The sequence below is a fragment of the Petaurus breviceps genome, unplaced genomic scaffold, assembly GCF_028583685.1.
Source record: "Petaurus breviceps papuanus isolate PSGF00001 unplaced genomic scaffold, PetGlider_PUasm1.0 90823, whole genome shotgun sequence".
Taxonomy (NCBI): domain Eukaryota; kingdom Metazoa; phylum Chordata; class Mammalia; order Diprotodontia; family Petauridae; genus Petaurus; species Petaurus breviceps.
In genome coordinates, this window is record NW_027187352.1 from 521,561 (window position 1) to 547,064 (window position 25,504).

Genomic DNA, 25,504 nt, shown 5'->3' on the forward strand with positions numbered 1-25,504 from the left:
CCCAGCCCTTTGGTGATAGGCCTGGTACTGGCCCTTGTGATTGGTGGGAAGACTTGCCCTCTGAGTTGATCAGGCCCCTTCTGGGCCTGCCTCTGCCAGCCCGCGCCTTCCGGGACTGCCTCTGCATCTGCCGACTCCATTCTTCTTAAATTGGTTCAAAGTTCATATTACACTTTTACAGGTTCTGCGTGGAAGGACTTTTGAAGAAATGACTTATCTCCTTCAGAAATCTCTTCTTCCTTTCTTCCTCACTTATACCTATATATCATCATATTCCCTCATCAAATCTTGTCACTTCTGCCTCTTCAATATCTTGGTTTTTATTACTTTCTCGATATTCACCAGCAGAACTACTTACCCTGATTCACACTCCTCTCATCTCTTGCTTGTGCTATTGAAATAACTTTTTCCCCCCAAAATAAAAAAAAAAAAATTGTTACTAACTTTTGTTTTGAAAATCACCATAATTTCTTCTATTTTCTCCTCCCTCACAAAGATTCCCACACAGTCTATAAGAAATAATATTTTAAAGCAATAAAAGAAAAGAAGAAATGGCAAACAATCAGCCAAAACTATCAATGCCTCGAAGAAAAGTGAATTTATAGACAATATTATACCTCCAACCTCAACAGAGTGAGGGGAGGGAGATTCTTTGGGTAATGCTTCCTCTTTAAAGTTTGGAATATTATCTGCATGGAATTGCAAATATTATAGAAAATTTCTTACAGATTTATCAGTAGAATTTCCTTTTTGTGCTTGTCAATTTAACCTGTTAGCCATTGGCTCCTGTGTGTTTCTTACAAAGTCAACCCTCTGCAAAGTTTGTAGTCTGAATGTTTTTGAACTAACTCTTATCTTGCTTGGACAACACTCTTTGGAAGTTTTTTCAAAGTCCATATTGCAGTTTCACTGGTTCTTAAGTTGTTGAAAACTTAAGAGTTAAAAAAGGTTGTTGAAAAAAATATCTGTTATCTACTTCAGAAATCTTTCCTGCCGGGAGTGGGGGACTTTATCAGAATATAAGTTCAGAGTAACCTCCTTTTATTGATTTCATAAATTTGGCTTTGATTCTCATTAGAAATATATTTTACTTGTCTTTTTTTTTTGGGGGGGGGGGAAGGAAAGGCAATTGGGTTTAAGTGACTTGCCCAAGGTCACACAGCTAGCAAGTGAGTCATGTCTGAGGCCAAATTTGCACTTAGGTCCTCCTGTATACAGGGCCAATGCTCTATTCACTGTCCACCTAGCTGTCCCTACTTGTCTCTTTCCAAAAATGTTTCTTTTTCACAGGAAAGCAAAGTAGAGAAAAGGAAAATGTTACTAACAAGGAAAATGTAATTTATGAACCTTTGACTCTGGCACACTGGAGGTCCAGGTACACTAGTGTATTATTAGTGGGGTTTGAGATTGGTAGATTATCTATAGGAATCACTATGGCATTATCCTGGTCAAGTTACAAAAATAACAGTGTTAACCACCCCCCCACCCCCTTTATTCCTGCCTTCCTTTTATTGGAAATATACCAAATGGAATGTATTATGCAAACAGGTAAAAAGAGAGGTTATATTCTATTCTTTTTTTTAATGTTTATGCACTATTCTTTTTCTTGTGCAAGAAACCAGAGATGCCTGAAAAACCTGACAAGTTGAAACTGATTAAAGATATTCTAGATGATCAACAAAAAAGAATGATACCAGGAATTAAAATCAATGAGTATAAGAAAAAGGAAAATCCTAGAAACCTCTCTGTAAATTAATGTGAACACAAAAAACAGAACCAAGATAAAAGCATTTACCATAATTTAGTAACCATCCACAAGGGAACATATAGGCTTCGAATTAAAAGAGAAATACTATCTTATCTTATCTATCTATCTATCTAGTAATGAATGGAAAGATGTTAAAGGGAACACACAAAAGAATGATAAGATGCCAATATTATATAGATTTCAACGAATGTAATACAATATACCTAATACATTCAACTCTATCAGTGGAAGAACTGGGATAAAAACCAAAACTTCTGATACCCAATTTAGTACTCTCCCTGCTTAAAACACATACACTGTTGTTTTTGTTCTCTAGAGAAATCGAATTCAAAAGACAACTGGCCATAACACTTTTGAAAAACAAAATCCACAAATTCTTTTTAAAAATGAGAGTTATATACTATGGTGAGAGAGTCTAATTCATAGGTACTTTTCCATTTGATTTCCACAAGGATTTATTCATAACCTATTAGCAAATACTCTTCTGAAAGTTTATATATATATACTCCTGAAAGTGAGGAGTATTTAGAAAAGGAATTATAGCAATGCCCCCAATTTAAAGATGCTGGAAGTTTCTGTGGGAATCCCCAAACAAAAATGTTTCTGCAGAGGCAATGCTACTACTTCCCTGTTTCTAGGAATTCTGAATTAGTGAAGAATTTTTTTTTCCAGCATTGTAATGTTTTTTAAAACTTTTTTCTAAAACTTAAATTCACTATGAGAGAAAAGAAACATATTATAGACTTATATATCAAAACTTAAAATACAAAATAAGAAATGAAAAATAACATGTCCTGTGAACAGCAGAATGTAAGAGGGAATTCAAAATATATAGCAATAAATTTCCATTTCAAGAAAGCCTATGGATAAATATGCCCTGTCATATTGAGAGCTCTCCATCTTTGCTTCCTTGTAAGTTTTCTTTTGTTCTCTGTTGCACACTTTTTACCTTGTTCTTTTTTACCCTCTTCCTTCCCCCCCCCCCAAAAAAAAGGCTACAATTAAGCGTGGACATAGATATAGATAGACATACACACATACATACATATACAAATACATACACACACATACATATATATGACCCATTCCCATTGATCTATACACCCTTCTATACCCTCCTTTGACTTATTCTCTCACCCATTCTTCTAAAGATCCATCCCTTATCCTTTCCCCGCTCCTTATTCCCTTAGCCTTTTATTTCCTTCTGAATTTAAAAGATTTTTATACTCTTCTAAATATATATGAATTGTTCCCTCTTGAACCCATTCCTGATGAAAGTAGGTTTCCAGAACTCACAGCTCTCCCTCCCCCATCTAATTCGTCTGTGTCAATTCTTCCTCTCACACCCCATTTTTATAAGATACTTTTTTAGCTGTTCCTAAACAGTTTTACTTTTTAAAGTCATATCATACTCGAATCTACCCCAATCTATCTTACTAATTACCCAATTACTAATAACAGTCTTAGACATACATTTTACATTTTGCATATGTAAGAGGTAAACAGTCTTTCTTGAGTCCCTTGTAATTAATCTTTGGCTCTTCTGTGTCAAATCTTCTATTGAGTTCAGGTTGTGTTTTTTAACAGAGTCCTGAAAGTCTGACGATTCATTAAGTGTCTATTTTTTAGAATTATGCTTAGTTTTGAGAAGTATGATACATTTTGCCAGAACCCCAGTTCTTTTGCTCTTTGATATATAATATTCCAAAGACCTGTGGTCTTTCAGTGTCACCACTGCTAGGTCTTGTGTGATTTCTAATTCTGTCACCACCATATGTAAATTGTTTTTTTCTTGTTGCTCTTAATATTTTATCCTTGAGTTGGGGGTTTTGGAATTTGACTATAAAATTCCTTGGGTTTTCCTCATGGGATCTCTTTCAGGTGGTAATGGGTGGATTTTTTTTCTATTTCTTTTATTTCCCATCTTCTTCTAATGCTTCAGGACAATTTTCTTTAATTATTTCTTGTATTATTGTATCAGGATTCTTTTTTTGATCATAGCTTTCAGTTAGTTTGATTATTTTTATATTTTCTCTTTTTGATGTGTTCTCCAGATCTATTATTTTTCTTATAAGATGTTTCACTTTCTCTTCTATTTTTTCATTATTTGTATTTTAATTATTTCTTCAACTGTTATAATTTCACTGACTTCACCCTGCCCAATTCTAATTTTCAGGGTCATTTTCTTCCTTAAAATTCTAGATCTCCTTTTCTAGTTGGTTGACTTTCTTTTCATAATCTTATTTTTCTTGGATTGTTCTTCTTCTTGTTATTATTTTAGTTTTTTCTCAATCTATTTCATTTGATTTTTAAACTCTTTTTTAAGTTCTATGAATTCTTTTTGGGCAGGTGATAATTTGACATTACTCTTTGGGGTAGAAGAGGGTTTCTTTGCTTCAGTATCCTCCTCTGAAGATGAACCCTGGTCTCCTCTCTTTCCATAGTAACTTGGTATCATTGAATTATTTCTTCTTGCCAGTGCATTTTCTTTTCATTTGTAGTAACTTAGTTTTTGTAATCACCTTCAGTCCTGGGGCATAGGGGAATGGTGCCTCTGGCCTCAGATCCTCCTTCAGTTCTCTTCTCTGGCCTGGAACTGAAACCAAGACCTTGAGCCTTCTATAAGTGCCTACAGTTACCTGTGTCCTTGCCCCACTGCTTCTGTGCTCACTGGGAGGGTGCTGGTACCTTCTCACCCCCACTATATTTCTGCAGCACAGCTGGGTCTGGCATTCCTTGTCAGAAGAGGCTCCCTCAATCTTACCCAGCTCAGATGTCCAATTCCCTTCACTTTCTCCTGGCATAAAAGTTCCTGTGGCTGGCGCTGAGGCAGCTTCCCAACCCAGCTAACCCCAGGGCTTGCTGCTTGTTATTTAAGTGGACCTAGCTTGGAGGTATTTACTCTTCACAGGGACCAAACATCTTTTTTTTTTAGGGGTCCGAGGGTTTTATTTCTCGTCATTCTATGGTGGCATACAAAAATGCCAGCTGACAAAGGAAATAAAGGGTTAGGGAACATAATTTATGCCTGGCAGTATTTCACAGCACAGCACTTTCTCCATGATGGCTTCTAGAAACGTTCTCTTGGAAGGAAGGGCTCAGGGAGCACAGCAGGCCCCGCCCTCCCGCCCCCCCCTCCCAGCCTCAGGCCTCCCTACTGACACTTGACAAATCCTTTCAGATCTTCCAGAAAGTTAATGTACTCCTGGTGCTCTAAGGCCGTGCTGAGCTCAATCAGCTCATCTGCGAATGTGTTGTCCACTCCACGGTCAGCCAGGAAGTCCATAAAGTGATCATACAAGGCCCAGTCCAGGAATCTGTGTTGAGTGTGTAGTTTGTATCCTTCCAGTCAGATTCATTGGTGGGCTGAAAGCTAACTTCCCAGATGGAGAAGATGTCACTCTCATCCTCTTCTTCCTGTTCAACCTCATCCTCTGAATAGTGGTAGTCCAGCACAAGGGCCTTCTTGGTATCATCCTTCAACAACCTCCACCACAAAGTTCGGGGTTGATGTAAGTTCAGGCTCTTGCTGTTCTTGGGTTTTCTGTTCCTCTGGTGGCTCATCATCAAATGTTGGTGGGATACTGTTGTTAATATTGAATGTGACTGTGATCCTCTCGCCAGCTACTCTCCAGACTAACTTGGCTTCTGTCCCTTGCACACCCAGTTCCCAATCCCCAGACATCTTGGGGAGGGATTTATGTTTCTGGATCTTCCTCTCCTCTTGTTAATTTCATCTGTCAGGAATTCAGCAAAGGCCTTGTTCCCCTCCATGTGGAGCCCCCCCCACAGACACGTGCACGAACATAGAAGGCTGCAGGAGGCGGGGGCCTGTGGGCCCCTGCCCGCTGGTGACTTCTCCTCCCAGGAGGCCTCCAAAGGCGCGGGTGGTGGTGGCCATGGCGGGTGGGAGGGCAGCAGGGTGTAGGGCACGGGATGCAGAGCACAACAGCAGGGGCAGCAGCAGCAGGGCCATGACCAACACACGCAGAAGGGGGGTGAGAACGAGGGACCAAACATCTTCCTGGGGTTTGTCTTCAAATTTTCTCCAATTGTCTCAGGAGGACCCTTGTTCTGCCCCTACTTTTATTTATTTTTACTGCTCTATGTTTGCCCTGAGGCACTATTTTATCTGTTTTGTGGGGGAAGTTCTTGATCTTTCTGCCCTACTCTACCATCTTCCCAGAATCCTCTCCCTGTAATGTTTTTTTTTCAGATGGAAATAGTAATATATATATATATATATATATATATATATTCACTATTTTTTCCAAAAGGGTTATTATATAAACAAATCACTCTTATAAACTTCAATAATTTTAAATATTAGTCAACATCATGAAACTCAGCACCTCAGTTATTATGGAGGTGTGCTGTTTATTTTTTTTAAAGCAATTGGGGTTAAGTAACTTGCTCAAGGTTACATAGCCAGTTATTTTGTAACTCAGAGAAATGAATGCAGACTTTCCTCATCTGATATTTTTTTCCTCTTGTAAGCTATATTGATTGTTCCTTCAAAAATTTGCTAATGTAATGTAAATTAGAATTAGCTAATATTTTTCTTTTATGTTGGCTTCTATTCCTTGTTCAGTTATGAATTTTTCCCATAACCATGTCACAGAAAGGAGTTTCCTTACATTTACATGATGTTTGAACAACAATTTCTTACGTTAAAGCTAGCCATGCCTCCAGAGCTTACCATATTAAATTCTGCGTAATGTTATTTCAAATTTACTTTGTGCCTAACTGCTTTGCAGTTTTTCTAGGACAAAGAATCTTTCTCCCACTCATTTTTGTATTAGGTTCCTTGCATTCTCTTCTATCTAAGGTTTTGGTTATCCAACCTTTCTTTTTTTTTTTCTCTCTTTTTTAACTATGACCAAAGAGTTTTGATGAGAACTGCTTTATGACATAGTTTGCCATATAGCAATAATAATGGGCCCTTTGGATATATATTTTTCTTTTTTTTTTTTAAAGAAATTGGGGTTAAGTAACTTGCTCAAGGTTACACGACCAGTTATTTCTGGGTGTGGTGCTAAGTATTTGAGCCCTGATTTGAACCCAGGTCATCCTGACACTGGAGCCAGTGCTCTTACTCACTGTGCTACCTGGCCACCCCTATCTTTTTTTTTTTTCAAAATTTTCCTTCCTATATCCTCAACAGTCTTTTAATTTTCAAATCTTTTGACTTTTTCTTAGTCTTTATATTTCCTTGACACTACCACTTTTGACATGGTGCTGTTTCCCTTTCCACATACAGATTCTTTCTACCTCCACCTTTCAAGACACTGCTCTCTCCTGGTGCCCCTCCTACAAAATAGGATATTTCTCATTTCACTATGGTGGATTACCTTCCACTGAATAAGACTGAGTGTCACTAGACATCTGCACCCTGTCTTTTCTATTTACACCTCTTTGTTGATTTCATCAGCTCTATTTGAGTGAATGAATATCTCTCTGAAGAAGACTCCCAAATCTATACATTCAAGCAAAAATATGTCTCTTGAGTTCTAGACCCAAGCAATTATTCATTATGTATCTCATCCTCAACACATCCAAATTATATTTCTTTAAAATTTCTCTCTCCATTCAACTTTGCTACTTCTATTGAAGACACTGCCTTCTCTTCAGTCACTCAACTCTCTCTGAGCTCAGAGTCATTTTTGACTCTTCCTTTTTCCTCACTTTTATATATCATCATATCAGTTATCAAATCTTGTCACTTCTAGGTCTGTAACATCTACTTCTTTTTCTTTACTTAAAGAAACACCTCTTATCCTGGTTCACAGTCATGTCTCCTCTTGCTTGGATTATTAAAATAATTTTTTTAAGTAAACATTTTTATTGATAGCTGGTAGCTTTTCTATAAAAATTGTCAATATTTCTCCAAGTGTCGCTCCTGTTATATAGAGATAACCACACATTTTATAAGAAATGATATCTTAAAACACTGAAAAAAAGGAAAATAAACCCATTAATTAAAACAATGCATTGGGGAAAAGTTTGAAATTGTAGGCAAATCCCACCACCTCGTACCTCTCAAAACTGCAAAAGAATAAGGGGAAGGGGGTTGCTTCTCCCATAGCCTGTTTCCCATTGTATACCAAAGGCAATGTAGTTAGTTTATTTAGTTTTCATTTTGAATACTTAATTGGAGACAGAAAGATAATAATTAGCAGGATACTTCATCCTGTAAAGGTGTTTTATTTTTTGTTTATGAACTTAGAAACACTTGTCATGTAGAGAGATAGGGAGAAAAAGCATTTCAGGTGGGAGGAAGGACTATGGGTAGAGGCACAGAGATGGTCAAAACCAACCATGTGCAACAAAGTATAAACTTAATTGAATGAAACGCCAGGGGCTAAGGTGCAAAATCACTAGATGGAATGAAGTCAGGGTATGGAGTAGGAAAAGCATGAAAACCAAAGCTTTAACAGCTGTGAATGTTGGGACTATGAAGTTGATGGTAAATGAAAGTATTAAGGTAGGAGGGGAAAAAAGGGAATTGTGTGAGGCTAGGAAAGATGATCTTGGTTTTTTGGACATGACATCTTCACGGAGAACTCATATTGGTCTTGGTGATCATGCCTTTCCTTCTTGATGAATTCTCTAGCCATCCATATCATAATACTTTCCAGAAATTTATGATAGTTTGAATTTCTAGGGTTGAAAACAACATGGCCCCTTTGGAAATGGGAACATCTCCTATCCAGGCTTTCTTGTAATTCTGCAGGATTTCTCAAAGAGTACTGACAGTGAGTGGTTCTACTATTGTACCAGAAAGTGCTCTATGACCACTAAATCATAGCCAATCCTTTGCTCACAAACTGGCAATGCATCCCTGTTGGCTAGTGGAATGAAATATAGATTCTAGGCCTTTCAAAGACCTACAATTATTTACAATCTTACCTCCCCACCCCCACCCCACCATGATGCCACTCTGCAAACCCAATACTTCAGTCCACCTGTCTTACTTGCCTTTCCCAAATGTCCCTTGTGTTTTCACACTCTTAAACCTACATATGTAACTCTCTCCCTGCAATGCCAAATCTCTCCTCTCTCCTTCTGCAAACCTTAGGTTTCCTTCATGGGCAGCTATAAGGTCTTCATAAATGCTCCCTAATATATTCTACTGGCTGCAAGTCATCTCCTCATGGTCATTTCTGTTAGTACAGTTACATATTTCTGAAGCAATCATGATGTGTTCTTTTCATTGTGTGTGTTCCTCTCTTTTACTTCATAATTAATTTATATGTTACTATGTCTTTGCAGTTTTATCAATCCTGTGTTAGCTAGATAGGCAACTTGCTTGTAAAAAGATCTCTTTTTTTTTAAGCAATCAGGGTTAAAGTAACTTGCTTAAGGTTACACAGCCAGTTATTTCTGGGTGTGGTGTTGAGTATGGAAGCCCAGATTTGATCCCCAAGTCATCCCAACACTGGAGCCGGTGCTCTTACTCGCTGAGCCACCTGGCTGCCCCTAAGCGATTGGGGTTAAGTAACTTGCTCAAGGTTACATGGCCAGGTGTTTCTGGGTGGGTGCTAAGTGTCTGAGCCTGGGATTCGATCTCCAGGTCATCCCAACACTGGAGCCAGTGCTCTTACTCGCTGTGCTACTTGGCCACCCCATAAAAAGATCTTGACTGAAAGAATTGTAATGGTGTTCACTGAGGACCAGGTCTTACAGAGATAGGTGGCATATTTCAGACTCAGGAATTTAAGTTGTGAAAGTTAGTAGAAAAAATTAATTGTAATATTTGGAAAAGGAACAAACTTATTTTGAAAAATTTCAGGTAGCAGAAGTGGAAGAAAGAAGAAAATGAATAAACCAAAGAGAAATCAGGACTTCAGATGAAGAAGGCACAAAAAGAACACCTATAATAGTATTTAGAAACTCAAGATTCTTTTAATTCAGATATGACTGAATGATCCTGGAGTCAGCTGATATTGAGATTCAAGAACACTCAGGTTCCTCAGGACAAGCTTAATGGTGAAGGGACATTAGGAGTGGTGACAAAGTCAATTTAGAATGGCCATTTATGTGCATTGTGTTTAAAAGTGGGGAAAATAAAGATTCATTGATTATTTTAATGACCTGTTATTGAAAACAGAGTAGCTGATATAAAATATAATGAAGGAAATGTATTTTTTTAGTTCCTAACTTCGATCTTAGAGTGATTTTCAAACTAACTCATAAATAAAGGTTTTCTTTAAGGAAGTCTTTTGGATTATTAGTATCTTATAATTATCTCTTTTAAAAAATATTTATTTTTAGTTTTCAACATTCACTTCCATAAGTCTTAAATTTTCTCCCCTTCCTTTTCCTCCTTCCCAAGATGGCGTGCAATCCAATATGGGCTCTGCATATACATTTTTTTTTTATTTTTGGAGGGCAATTGGGGTTAAGTGACTTGCCCAAAGTCACACAGTTAGTAAGTGTGCCAAGTGTCTGAGGCCAGATTTGAACTCAGGTTCTCCTGACTCCAGGGCCAGTGCTCTGCGCGACCTAGCCACCCCCATATACATTCTTATTCAACTTATTTTCACATTAGTCATGTTGTATAGAAGAACCATGAAAAAGAAAAAACAAAATAAACCACCCCCAAAGAGCAAATATTATGCTTTGATGTACATTCAGACTCCACACTTCTTTCTCTGGATGTAGATGGCATTTTCAATCATGAGTCCTTTGGAATTGTTTTAAGTTCTTGCATTGCTGAGAAGAGTTAAGTTTATTAAAGTCAGTCATTGCATAATGTTGCTGTTACTGTGTGCAATGCTCTCTTGGTTCTGCTCATTTCACTCAGCATCAGTATTTCCAGGTTTTTCTGAAGTCCACCTGCTCATCATTTCTTATAGCACAATAGTATTCCATATTACATTTATATACTACAACTTGTTCAGTCATTCCCTAATACATGGACATCCCCTCAATATCCAGTTCTTGGTCACTACAAAAAAGAGCTGCTATAAATATTTTTGTATATGTGGATCCCTTTCCCTTTTTTATGATCTCTTTGGGATACAGCCCTAGAAGTAGTATTGCTGAGTCAAAGGGTACACACAGTTTTATAGCCCTTTAGACATAGTTCCAAATTGCTCTCCAGAATGGTTGGATCAGTTCAGAACTCCACCAACAATGAATTAGTGCTCCAGTTTTCCCACATCTTCTCCAGCATTTATAATTTTTCTGTCTTGTCATGTTAGTGAATCTGATAGGTGTGATGTGGTACCTAAGAGTTGTTTGGATTTGCATTTCTCTAATCAATAGTGATTTAGAGCATTTTTACATGACTATAGATAGCTTTAATATCTTCCCCTGAAAAATACCTGTTCATATCCTTTGATCATTTATCAGTTGAGGAATATAATTCCTTATCTTAAAGAAATAGTTCTTTCCAAATTTGGGAATTGGTTCCCTTCCCTTGTCTTCCAATTTTCTTCCTCTTCCCTTTTCCTTCCTGTTTCTTTTCTTCCCCTTTTCCTTTCTCTTTCTTCTTGCATCTTTCCTCTTCTTCCCATTTCTCTTTGTTATCTTCATCTATCTTTTTTTTCTTTTTATGTGAGAGAAGGCAGGAGAAATTGAATAGATACATAGAAGAGCCAAATATTAAGATAACAGACATAACTTTAGTCAAAGATTTAATAAGATTTTGGAACTGAACTTCCATCCATATTAAACCATCAGGGAGTAGGAGATTGTGTGAGAGAAGTTTGGAAGTTGTAGCAAGCACATACTTCCTTTTATACATAGATATATATGGTCCATGCTGTTTTTGCCTCTTTCCATGTTATTATGAAATTCATTACTTATCATACATTTCTATAGTTATCCTGTCCTGCATAATTAGCTAAGTCAAAACTGAGTATCCTACCATCACTTCCTGACAAATATAGAAATCTTTCTCGCAAAAGCTCTGACAGAGTCCTCCAGCTTCTAGCAGAAGTCATTTCAGCCTATCCTGTTGCCTCATAAAATAGCCCATTCTATTATTGAATAGTTCTAAACTTTAGGCAGATTTCTTTTTAAAAAAATTTATTTTTAGTTTTCAGTATTCACTTCTGTAAGTTTTAAATTCTATAACCCTCTCTCCCCAAGACAGCCTGCAATCTGATATAGGTTCTCTATATACATTCCTGTTAAACATAATATCACATTAGTCATGTTGTATAGAAGAATTATAATGAATGGGAGAAACCATGAGAAAGAAAAAACAAAACAAAACAAAAAAGAAAACAGTCTGCTTCAGTCTACATTCATACTCCATAGTACTTTCTCTGGATGTCAATGACATTTTCCATCAGTCATCACAGACTGTGGCTGTTACTGTGTACAGTAGTCTTCTGGTTCTGCTCAGTTCATTCAGCATCAGTTCATATAAATCTTTCCAGGTTTTTATGAAGTCCTAGGCAGATTTCTATTAAGATTTTAAAACAACAGCAATGCAGTGATATAAGTCAATCCCAAAAGACTCATGATGGAGAGAAATATGTGCAACCAGAGAAAGAACTAGAAAGAACTAAGTTTATATCCAGGTGGAAGCAAAATACCTGATCTTTTTCATTCTCTTATTTGATTTTATGTCCTCTTTACCATTTTTCATTCCAGCTGGTACAATCCATCCTTATAACCTGACTAATGTATAATGTGAAAGTATTTACAGATCCTATACTTGACTATAAACCGCCATGGTGGGGGGGAGGGAGGGGAACAAAATGTGAAATTCAAGGAATTGTGGAATTGAATCCTGTAAACTAAAGGGAAACAAACAAATTAATAAAAAAAATAAAATAAAAAAAAAGATTAAAACAAAACACAGCAGTGTTCCCTATACCATTTACTCAAACTTCCTAGTTGCATCCTCTGAAGTGATACTGAAAAAATAGCTTATTTCTGGTCCCCCATGACATTTTCTGATATTTTCACATAACTTTATTTTCCCATCTTATGCTTCTTTTCATCATAATCATAATTTTCTCCATCCTGGTCTTGCACCTTTAATCAACTCTCATTCCAGTTTGTCAGGATGTTTTGGTCTCACAATTCTGTTGTTCATTGTGTTAGCCATCACTGTTTTAGGTCATCGGTAACTCTGAGGTGCATTCTTTCTGTCTCCATTCAAAATATTAATAAAAACATGGAAGGGGTCTTGTTCAAGGACAAAGTCAAAGAGTTTCAAACCAAATATCATAAAGTAACAACTGTTGAAAGTCATGCATGTAAAATGTCTGTGACATTTCTAAACTTCTTTTATGGTAAGACTTTTCAATAAATATGATTTAATTTTCAAACCCTAAACAAAAATAACCTAGGTTACTCAGACTACCAACTTCCATTTGTAAATAGCTGTATGGTTTTTCAAAGAGGGAAATGGTCTCTAGAGGACAGGACAATCAATGTTGGGCACCGAAGAAAATTAAATGCAGTAAACTTCAATGGTAAGGGTATATACTATGATTAAAAAAAAATCAATACTAGAAATCTAGAAATACTTCCAATTTTCCATCATTGTGATTATTCGTATTTTTACCCCTCTTTTCAAGGTTTTTCTTTATTTCTATAATTTTAGCCTCATCAACTGAGAGAAAACTAGTAAGTTTAGACTCGGCGTTCGCGTTAAATATTGCATTCATCAGTTGTTTGATTCTGTCTGCTCTTTGAAAAGGCTGGTGCAGCCCCTGGTTCATTTCACTGGCCTCATGCCTGCCCAAGATGGTGGCGGAGGCGCTGGAGACCAGGGGGCTGTAATTACAAAGAGCCAGGGAGCCGGCGAGGAAGAGAGCCTGCGCTGCCCTGCTGCATCTGCCGCCTCCGACGGTTGTGACCCCAGTCCACGTGCCCCTCCTGCTCCCCCGTTGCCCGTCCGGCTCCAACCGCCCCCAGCCGCCGTCCCTCGGCCAACCATCCCTGCGGTCACTCTCCCGCCAACCTGCTGCGCCCACGCCCACTAGAATGGTGCTGCTGGGGCCGCGCTCACGATCATGGGTGAGATGAGGCTTAAGTCGCCCGTGGGACCTGAGCCAGGGTTGTCCCCGTGAGCCCCTGCTGGTATATGACAAACACCAAGATGCTGCTCATTAAATCATTGAGACCATTCGATGGGTCTGCAAGGAAATACCGTATCTCAAAGCTTGCTATGGAAAATTGTTTAATTGACTGTGATACTCAAAGCTTTGAAAGCATTCAGAGACTTTGTTAAGTACAACAGAGTCTCTGATCACATTCATCATCTGTGGCAAGGAACAGACCAGCCCATGAAATGAAACACTTGTCCATACAGTGGGTTTCTTGGACATCTCTTACAGCAAGTATATAAGCACTCAGTCACAGATCCAGGGAAACTCAACAACTATGAGCCCTTTTCTCCTGGTCTGTATGAAGAAACTTCTTTTAGACTTAGTTGCGCAAATGATTGATGAGATTAAAATGACAGAGGATGATTTGTTTGTTGATTTGGGCAGTGGAGTGGGGCTGATGGTTTTGCAAGTGACCCACAGTTGCAAGCTGCAAACTGTAAACATCACTACCCTGTGGAGAAAGCAGACATCCAAGCAAAGTATGCTGAGAAAATGGACAGAGAATTAAAAAACGGATGAAATGGTTTGAGAAGAAGCATGCAGAATACACACTGGAAAGAGGTGATTTCCTTTCAGAAGAATGGTGGGAAAGAAATGCAAAAACAAGTGTTATTTTTGTAAATAATTTTGCCTTTGGTCTTGAGTTGGATCACCAACTGAAGGAGTGATTTGCTAACATGAAGGAAGGTGGCAGAATCATGTTCTCCAGATCTCCAAACCTTTAGAATAAACAGAAACTTGAGTGATATTGGCACTATATTGGCACAACTATAGAAAGTTGTGAAACTATTGCCACTGAGAGTGTCGGTTTCAGGGACTGGCAAGCCAGTTTCTTACTACCTGCATAGTATTGATCAAACATACTTGAAAACTATTTTTCTAAGTCTCAAAAATCCGAAACTCACATACGAGCGGGAGGTAACAAGCCTCAGGGAACAAAGAGAAAGCCAGAGAAACATGAGAACTTCAATGAAGGTCCAAGAAAACAAGGGAACCTGTTGCCTTGGAGCCTTGGGTGGATTCTGGTGCTGAAGAAGATAAAAATGGGATGGCTGCCCTTAAAAAGTCACCTCCTTCCAAGCCTCGAAAAAAGAAGTTAAACAAAAAAGAAGGAAGATGGCAGGAAGAAAACATGGACGTCCCAAGAAAATGAGTGCTGCAAACCCTGAATGGAAACGCAAGAAGACTCCCACTACACTTGGAGCTTCTGCATGCTCAGACTGTGTCCCAGCCAGCTGCCTCCTCTCCTCAACTGCCTCCTAGAGTACAAGGGCATTCCTCCAACCAGCTATTGGAAACACCAACCCCACCCATACTCCAGAAGCTGTTAGAATCAATAAAGTTCAGTACCTGCAGTTCCTGGCCTACAGAAAAAGCCCTTAAGGAAAAGAATGCTCAGTTGTTAGGTACATCTTGTCCATCCCTGCCAGGCTCAGAATGAAGAACAAGAGATGTTTCAGGGGCGGCTAGGTGTCACAGTGAATAGAGCACTGGCTCTGGAATCAGGAGGACCTGAGTTCAAATCCAACCTCAGACACTTAATACTTACTAACCGTGTGACTTTGGGCAAGTTGCTTAACCCCAACTGCCCTCCAAAAAGCAAAAAAATAAAATAAAAAAAGAGACTTTCAGCAGAAACTTCATGAGTTGGGAGTTAAGGCTCTGACCTACAATGATCTGATACAAGCTCAGAAAGAGATCTCTGCTCGCAGCCAACAGCTGAAAGAACAGACAAAGTAGTTAGAAAGTGATAACAGTGAACTCCAGAACCAAAGTTTGCAGCTGCTAAGGGCTCAGTGTGAAGGACTGAAGCTGGATTGGTCTACTCTCTCACTGGAAAGTTTGCTGAAGGAGAAGCAGACAATGAAGAATCAAATTTCTGAAAAGGAAAAGCATTGTCTGGAATGTCAGATCAGCTTTGTGGAGCCTGAGAAAAAGCCAAAGGCTGCAGGAGCTGCTGCAGCTGGAATCCTGCATGCCCAGCTGATGAAGTCCTGTCTCTCCACCTGTGGAGTAAAAGCAGCCTCAGAGGTGAGTTGGAGACTGACCCTACCACGTTCCAGCCGGAGCTCAAATGCTCCAAGTTGTCCTTGCCTAACATCAATAGCATGAGCCCTGAACTCTCTATGAATGATCATGCCACCACATATGAGATTTTTTTTTGGAGGGGGGGAAGGCAAGGCAATGGGGGTTAAGTGACTTGCCCAAGGTCACACAGTCAAGTTTCTGGGGCTGGATTTGAACTCAGGTCCTCCTGACTCCAGGGCCAGTGCTCTTATTCACTGCCCCACCTAGATACCCTGACCTATGAGATTCATTAGTATGCTTAGCCAACTTTCTTTCAAACACAACCCTCGACAGTATCTGACCTCCTACCTGGACCAAGAAATAGTTCCTTGCATCCCCATTCATAACAACAGACAGAAGGTAAATTGTTAAACTTGTCCTTACTTGACTACACCAGGTATTCCCTTGCTAAGTTAGCCCTAAGGAGACACTGGAATCAAGATCATGTAATCCATGGAAAAGCTACAACTAATGAAACACACCACAGAGTTGAACATGCAAAAGAAAACGGTGAATCAGAGTCCTGCTATATCAAATGGCCGAAAGCTGAACCCTCAGGAAACTAGGCCTTCCTCCTCCTTGGCCTTACAGATTGCAGGAGGGAAGAGCAGTACCAAGATTTTAGCAAGAGTTATGACAGCAATGGAGAAAGAATTACCAGCCTCCCTATCAGTACAGTGCAGTCCAATAAACTTCCAGTCAGTATCCCATTGGCCAGTGTAGAGAACATGAGAAACACACCTAGTCCAGTCCATCAGAATCGAGAGTCTACTTCAACAACACTTGAAAAACAGTTTGCTGCCAATTCCCATAATGGTATGTGTAGTGCTGTAGGAAGCAAGTCTGTTGCTTTGCCTACCTCAGGTTTTTTTTAGTGGCCCCTTAGCAGTCAGTGGTACACTTTCTAATAGCCCAGCCCTTGAGCCGGCAGCCCTAGTGGATTCCTCCAATTCAGGGAGCCTCTTTTAACGCAGTGGGTTCCCAGAGTTCTTTACCACAGAATCATTCTTTCCTCATAATGCAGTCCTAGAACTCTAGCCAGAGCTCCCCGACCCACACGCTTGCTGCCAGCCATCCTGATCTTCAATGGAGCTTCTCAAAGCATGATGGAGATTTTTGAGTATGTAGATACTATAAAATTGTTCTCTGAAGAGAACCTGAAGCAGTTTCCTAACAAACACAGCCTTTTGGCAGCTAACATCTACACAGTCTTTGGAAAGGCTTGTGTGCAGGAGGGCAAGAATAGGGGCAGAGAAGGAAGCAATTTTCCATGGGGAACCCCAGTGCAAACTCTGCAGTTCACCCTATCTTCAGTCTAACCCCTGAACATCAGCTCTATAGTCAATAACATTAATCAGCCTTTAGAAATAACAGCCATTTCCTCACCTGAAAACTCCCTGATGAACTTTCTTATTCCTTACCAGGACAATGACCAGCCTCCTGTGCTGAAAAAGTAGAAGCCCTTGATCTAGATGAATAGGGCACCTTATTTGTTTCTGACCTCGATGGAGGGCAAGGACCTGAAGACAAGCCCAACAGCATCAGAATGTTACTTCAAGGAAACAGGGAATTTGTAGCTCTTAAAGAGAGTGGCTGGTAGAGCTCTTTCATTGGTTTTTGGTGTGGGGAAGTCAAGCATTTCAAGGATCATTCAGGTGCACAGTGAAACAGCATTAGTTACATTGAAACACAAAGTAGGGTCATAAACATAACATGGCACCAAGACAGCCTAATTAAACTACAGAAAATAAGCATGGACCAGCAGAGGCTCCAAGTGGCAAAAAGGGCTGATAATGATTCCTCTATAGTGTGACAAAAGCCTCTTGAAGATGGAAGTGAGAACACACACACAAAAAAAAATCTAGCTGCTTGTAATGGGAATGCAAATTTGGAAGATCTTCCCTGCCCCTAGGCTAAAGTGCACCTGAAGCCTGGGGAGGGAGGCTTGTTTTTCAGTAGATACTTTTTGATTGGCCAGTGGGTCAATAAGGTTGTTACATTCTCTGAGCCAGGAGAAGGCTATATAAGCCCTGATGTGTAGCTTTGTTTTGGGACTCACTTTGAGAAGTGTTCTGTGATTTGATCTGAATTCTGGGAAGCCGTTGTTGAGAGTCCCCCTGCTTTGAAAAACCCAGATGTTGATTTGGTATGGATGTAATGGTTGGACAGTTTGGAAAGCTGTCTGCTTGATCTGTTAATGTCTTGATAATTCTGTCTGTATATTTTGAAGTTTGGGGTGCTGACCTTTTCCCCCTGAACAAGGTAAACGATATATGTCTGACTGATTAAAGTAAGCTTGTTAACCCATTTTGAGTTGCTTTCCTTTAACAAAGCAGATCCAAGAACCTGTATGGGCAGCAAACCCTGAGGACGCGCTTGGGGTGCTTGCTGCTACACTGCTTATCATTCTTACAAAGAAGAAACATTGTCATGGCCAACCAAAACGGTACAAAGACTAGAGTCCTAAAGATGGGAAAAGTAGTTTTTATTGATGAATGAATCTCCATTTTTCATTCATGGCAACATCAAAATCATTGTCAGAAGTCTAGGCCAGCCATTCAAATCTGGGTACCTAGATAATATTGTAAAACATCTACCCCACAAAGCAGTGTTTGGGGGATTTTTTTTTAACTTCCAGTGAGTCTGGAAGTCTGGTCCCCTTTGAAAGGGTGGAAATCTATGATAAACATTGATAGAAGGATTAAAATTCCTGAATAGAGAAAGAATCGAGTACCACCTTGTAGGATCTTGCTAATGTATCATGACACTTTAAGGAGATTTATCCAAGATATAGAGATGTATGGGAAAGGTAAAAATGTGGTTTCTCAGAGACCGTTTGTTATAGTAAGTAGGTCCTTAGGCCTAAGTTTCCATTTTTCTAGAAATTGTGTGATTTTGAAACCTTAAAAATCTTTCTATATAGTTGTGTAGCAGCAAGCACCCCAGCGTCCCCAGAGTTGCTGCCACCACAGGTTCTTGGATCTGCCTTGATAAAGGAAAGCAACTCAAAATGGGTTAACAAGCTTACTTTAATCAGTCAAATATGTATCGTTTACCTAGTTCAGGGGAAAGGTCAGCACCCCGAACTTCAGAATATACAGACAGAATTATCAAGACAGAAACAGATCAAGTAGACAGATTTCCAAATCCAACCATTACATCCATACCAAACAACATCTGGGTTTCAAAGCCCGGCAGCTCTGGGCAACGGCTTCCCAGAGTTTCATCTGATCAAATCACAGAATACTTCTCAAAGTGAGCCCCAAAACAAAGCTACACATCAGGGCTTATATAGCCTTCTCCTGGTATTGACTCACTGGCCAATCAAGAAGTATCTACTGAAAAACAAGCCTCCCACCCCAGGCTCCAGGTGCACTTTAGCCTAGGGGCAGGGAAGATCTTAAAAATTTACATTCCCATTACAAGTTGCCCTATTCTAGTCAGCACCACCCCCCCTTCACCCAGCTTGCCATAAAAGGGTTAAGTTTCTATAGAACTGCAAGAATTGCTGAACAAGACTACTGATAAGAGGGAGATAGGCAGTAACCTTGGGAAGAAACTTAGACCCTGGTTCTCAGAAAAAAACTAATAGATAATACTAAAAATAATGAAGAATGGAAGGAGCTGGCAGCAACAGGTGGATTTGACCAATCAAGGATTAGACAGTAGCCTTGAGACCCTCAAGTCCAGATAAGAATGTATCAAGTAGACTGAAAAGGGGTCCAGTATTCTAAGGTTGTTACTGCACTTGTGCAATAGACTTCATGTATTATGTATATTATCCAACAAGATTAGAGCCTCATTAGTAATAATTATGTTAATGTTTGTAATCCTTGCTTATTTAACCCAGCTTTAGCTTCTTTGCCCTGACCTCCTCTCTCTCAGTACTGTCCTGGAGACTGGACTGTCCACTTCTCCCGAGATTCTAATAAATCTTTCTATCTTCACTTTGAGAGGTCTCCGAGTAGTCAATTTGGGTTAGGGTCTCCATACCCCACACAGAGATAAATATGGCTGTGTCCTGGAAACCCACCTAATACAACCACATTGAAAATTTATAGCCAATCTGGAAAATATTTTGGAACTATGCTCTAGAAGCAACTGAACTGTTCATGTCCTTTGATCCAGTGATACAACTATATGCCTGTTCTCCAAAGAGATGAAAGAAAGAGGAAAGAGACTCATGTACAAAAAAAATTTTTAGTATCCCTTTTTGCAGTTAAAAGGAACTAAAGAAGTGTCCTTTATTTGGAAAGCAGCTGAATAAATTATCATAAATAAATAGAATATTATTGCAACACAAAAAATGACAACAGATGGTATCAGAGAAAGCTGGAAAGACTTGTATGAATTGATGCAGATTGAAATAAGCAGAAACAGAAGTGTAAGTTATACAATAACAGCAGCAGCATTAAATGACAACTTTGCAAGACTTAAAACTCTAATTATAAATGCCCAGTGACCATCCATAACTCCAGAGTATGATTGATTAATCATTGATGTACATTGATGAATTGTACTGCTCACCTTCTGACTGAGAAGCAATAGACTCAGGATACAGCATGACTTACTTTTGGATATGGCCAACATGGGAATTTGTTTTGCTTTAAGATGCATGATTGTTTTGCATTTCTCCCACAGTAGTTTGAAAGGGTGGCATGGAGAGACTTATTTTTTGTTCATTTAAAAACACATACGTGTGTGTGTGTGCATATGTGTAAAGGAGAGGAAACAGTTTTTGGATATGACCAGTGACTATGCATTTTTATTTGTTACAAGGTTTGGTCACACCCTACAATTCCCCTAACTCCATGGTGGGATGGGAGAAGGGAGAGATAACACAAATAAATGCCTGTTAGTTGAACAAAAAAAAAAAAAAGTAAAATAAACAGCCAAGATGGCGGAGGAAAAGCAGGGATTTGCTTGAGTTTTCCCCCAAACCCCTCAAAATACCTGTAAAAAATACTCTAAACAAATTCTAGAACTATAGAACCCACAGAATGATGGAATGAAACAAAACTCCAGCCCAAGACAACCTGGAAGGCTGACAGGAAGGGTCTATTGCACTGGGCTGGGAGTGGAGCAAAGTCTAACTCAGGCACAGACAAGGCTGAAGCAGGCCTCGGGATTGAAACACTGGCAGCTGCGGCAGTTTCCAGACTTAACCCACAAACACCAAAGACAGCATAGAAAGTCAGTGGGAAAACTCTTTCAGATCTGGGTGAGAGAAGAGCATGGTCCAGCTCCAGCTTCAGGTGGCAGAAGTGGTGGTGGTGGTGGCAGCAGCAGCAGTGACTACTTCTGGAGCTCCAGGCCCACAGATGGTGGAGGGATCAAGCAGATGATCAGAGGGGAATTGCAAGGATCTCTTTGCTGGTGCTGAGGTAGGATTCTCTTGCTTCATTCTATTTGGGTCTGGATCTCAGTCTTGGGTGGCATTTCTTGGGTGAGGAGGAGTGCTAGCATGGCAGAGCTTGTGGCGGCTGTGAAGAGGGAATTCTCCTCACAGTTCCAAGGCATAAAAGAGTGCTTGTGGCCCCTCACAGACCAGATCACAGGCCAGAAGAGGAGTAAACACCTCTCCTTTGACCATACCATCCTAGAAGAAATGAAAATTTACAGGTTCCTAGAAATCTCTCTCTTTTTTTTTTTTGGAGGGCAATGGGATTAAGTGACTTGCCCAAAGTCACACGGCTAGTAAGTGTGTTAAGTGTCTGAGGTCAGATTTGAACTCAGGTCCTCCTGACTCCTAGAAATATCTCTGACAACAGCTGTACAAAAGGCCTGAAACTTAGGACAGAACATTCTCTGTTCTGGAAGCAGAGTCCTACCTTAACAAAGAACTCAAAAGTCAAGTAATTGGCTGTGAAAATGAGCAAACAGCATAAAAAAATATTTAGACTATAGAATCTTACTCTGGTGACAAAGAAGATCACAACATACAACCAGAAGAAAACAAAGTCAAAGCTCCTATATTCAAAGCCTCCAAAAAATATATGAATTGGTCTCAGGCAATGGAAGAGCTCAAAAGGGATTTTGAAAATCAAGTAAGAGAAGTGGAGGAAAAATTGGAAAGAGAAATGAGATTGATACAAGAAAATCATCAAAAATGACTCAGTAGCTGGCCAAAAGAGATGCAAGAAAATACTGAAGAAAATAACACCTTAAAAAATCAATTAACCCAAATGGCAAAAGAGGTCCTTAAAAAGCCAATGAGGAGAAGAACGCCTTAAAAAGTAGAATTGACCAAATGGAAATGGAGGTCCAAAAGCCCTCTGATGAAAATAATTCCTTAAAAATTAGAATGGAACAAATGGAAGCTAATGATTTAAATCAAGAAATTATAAAACAAGACCAAAAGAATGAAAAAATAGAAGACAATGTGAAATATTTTATTGGAAAAACCAGACCTGAAAAACAGATCCAGAAGAGATCATTTAAAAATTATTGGACTACCTGTAAACCATGATCAAAAAAAGAACCTAGACACCATCTTTCAAGAAATTATCAAGAAAAACTTCCCTGATATTCTAGAACCAGAGGATAAGAGAAATTGAAAGAATCCACTGATTGCTTCTTGAAAAAGATCTCAAAAGGAAAACTCCAAGGAATATTATAGCCAGATTCCAGAGTTTCTAGGTCAAAGAGAAAATATTGCAAGCAGCCAGAAAGAAACAATTCGAGTATTGTGGAAACACAATCAGAATAATACAAGATCTAGCAGCTTCTACATTAAAGGATTGAAGGGCTTGGATTATGATATTCCAGAGGTCAAAGGAGCTAAGATTAAAACCAAGAATCACCTACCCAGCAAAACTGGAGTATAATACTTAAGGGGAAAAATAGATATTCAACGAAATAGAGGATTTTCAAGCATTTTTGATGAAAAGACCAGAGCTGAACAGAAAATTTGACTTTCAAATACAAGAATCAAGAGAAGCATGAAAAGGTAAAGAGGAAAGAGAAATCATAAGGGACTTATTAAGGTTGAATTGTTCACATTCCTACATGGAAAGATGATATTTGTAACTCATGAGACCTTTCTCAGTTTTAGGGCAGTTCAAGGGAATATATATATAAAATTAAGGGGTGAGAGAGAACTATATTTGGAGAAGGAGAAAGGGAGAAATAGAATAGGGTAAATTATCTCACATAAAACAGGCAAGAAAAAGTGGTTATAATTGAGGGGAAGAGGGGGGAGGTGAAAGGGAATGAGTCAGCCTTACTCCTAAAGGATGTAGTCTTTAAAAAATGTATATATGTCTAAACAAAAACAAAAAAACAAAATAAAATGTATATGTGTCTATTTTTTCAGAGAAAGGAGTTCTTGGAAATGTTTGCACAGCTGTCATTCAGTTCTATAGGATGTGCTTTGTGGATTCTGTCACCTTTTTGGAAGATAGAAAAGAAGGACAAGCTTACAGACAAATATGGTTATCAGTTGTGGGACTAAATTTTAAAATATTATATATCTTGATGATTTGTAAGTTTTTAATTTTAAGGCATGTTTGTAAGCAACTCTTGATATGTATGTGTATATGTATGTATAGATATATAGGTATGTCATAAGTATACATATATTTGAGTGTATATATTTATTTAATGGAAATGGAGACCTGCCTTCTCTCAGTCTTATCACACCCCTCCTACCTCCTTTTGATACAGAAAGGAAAAACCAAATCCCTATTGCAAATATATTGTCATTCTAAACAGATTCCTGCATCCCCCCTAACCAAAGAAAAATAATGTCTCAGTCTCTAATGATCTCAGTCTGAATTGATCATCTCCTTTATCCTGAGAATGTTTTCTCGTGAGACCTCTAGAATTATGGTTGATCTTTGTGTTGATCAAAGTTGCTAAGTCTTTAAAATTTTTTCTCTCCTTAGTTTCATGTTGCTTTCCAGAGTGGGCTTCCACCTGAAGCTCCAACTCTGCTTTCTTTATAATGTACAGATTTTTCCATATGCCCTCCAGTATATGTCATGTTCTTTCTGGTCAGTTTTGCCAATCTGATGGATATGATGTGGAACCTTAGAGTTTTTATTTGCTTTTCTCTGATTATTGTTTAAACGAACTCTGGTATATAACTTTTCATGTTTGTTTTTTGGTGTATCTCTTGATGATGCTATGTTTACACTTCAGAGATTCTTTGCAGCTCTGGTCTTTTCATCAGGTATATTTGGAAATTCTCTATTCACTAAATATCCATGTTTTCCCCTTTTAGGGACTCATACTCAATTTTGCTGAATAAGTTATTCTTCTTTATAAACCTAGTACTTTGTCTTCTATGCTAGAGGATTCTGAGCACTTGCTCTTTTATAGAATAAGCTGCTAAATCACATGTGAGTCTGACTGTGACTTTTCCTTACTTGAATTTTTCCTTTGAGGTGTTTGGAGGAATACACATACACATATACACACATACATATATACATGTAGATAAATATATATGCATATATACACATACATATATATGGTCTAGTCATTCCATTACCAACCTCAGTAAGTATTAGAGGTAGGAACTGAGACCTCATTATGCTTCTAGGGTCAGAGCTCAAAAGCTGCTGTTTGCTTCTGAACTCGCTGCTTGCTTGCTTTACAGCCAAGATTCTGCCTGGAGCCTGCAACCATACAACACCTAGGAACATCATGTCCAGGTGTATGTTTGTCTCTTTAGTCACTTCTGGATTTTTGACCTAAAATTCCAAAGTCAATGAAAAAGCTTCCAGACAGCACCTCTTCCCACATTTTGCTAAAGGGAAGGACAACATATGTATGGGTCTGGGTCCTATTGTCTCCCAGATTCATATCCTCACTCACCCAGAAATAGCTCTACAGAACATTTTTCATTTGAATAATATTAAGCTAACTTCATTTGAAATATAGAATTGTTAGCATATTAAATAACAAAAGACATGTAGAATACCTTTCCGAGCTACCTGGTGGATAACCTTCCCATAAGATTCACTCTAAAATTAAATTTCTATCCTGCGTCACAGTTTACCTGAACCCTTGCTTTATGTTATGAAACCTAGAACTTTGCAAGTTATTATAGGCTTGTAAGTCTGGGTCTAGAAGAAAACAGGCATATGGATAAAGAATTATGTAAATATGGATAATTACCCTCCTTTGCTTGACCTTGTTTTGTGCTATTTATGAAGAGCACTACCAAAAGGACCTTGTTAAGTTAAAGTTTGGCTGAATGAATTACTTTTATGGACAAATCAGTGTTTTGTTTTCTGAAATCCTTTGATATTTGGAAGAAGAGGTGGCAAATATTTCCTTGAATGAAATCACAGAGGGTTAGTGCTAGAAGGAACTTTGGAGACCATTTTGTTCAAACCTGTCGTCATTTTGTAAGTGAAATGATGATTAATTACACATCTAACTAGGCACAGAATGGAGACTCCAGGGCTCTTGGCTCCTAATACAGTGCCCTTGACATTACACCATACATGCTACTAATGTGTTTATAAAGTTCGTGACTCTACAGGTTACTCTTATCCTTTGCTAATACATGGGGTAATTTTCAGTGTTTCCTCACCGAATTCTTCTAATAAAGATCAGAAAACTGCACCTTACTAAGGGAGAG

The 25,504-nt window shown here is 38.8% G+C and overlaps 2 pseudogenes; one reads left to right on the top strand and one right to left on the bottom strand.

Moving 5' to 3' along the window:
- Window positions 1-4,922: 4,922 nt before the first annotated feature.
- Window positions 4,923-5,750, bottom strand: LOC138148363 (complement component 1 Q subcomponent-binding protein, mitochondrial pseudogene; annotated as a pseudogene).
- Window positions 5,751-13,749: 7,999 nt separating this feature from the next.
- LOC138148208 (histone-lysine N-methyltransferase, H3 lysine-79 specific-like) lies at window positions 13,750-17,369 on the top strand (annotated as a pseudogene).
- Window positions 17,370-25,504: the final 8,135 nt, after the last annotated feature.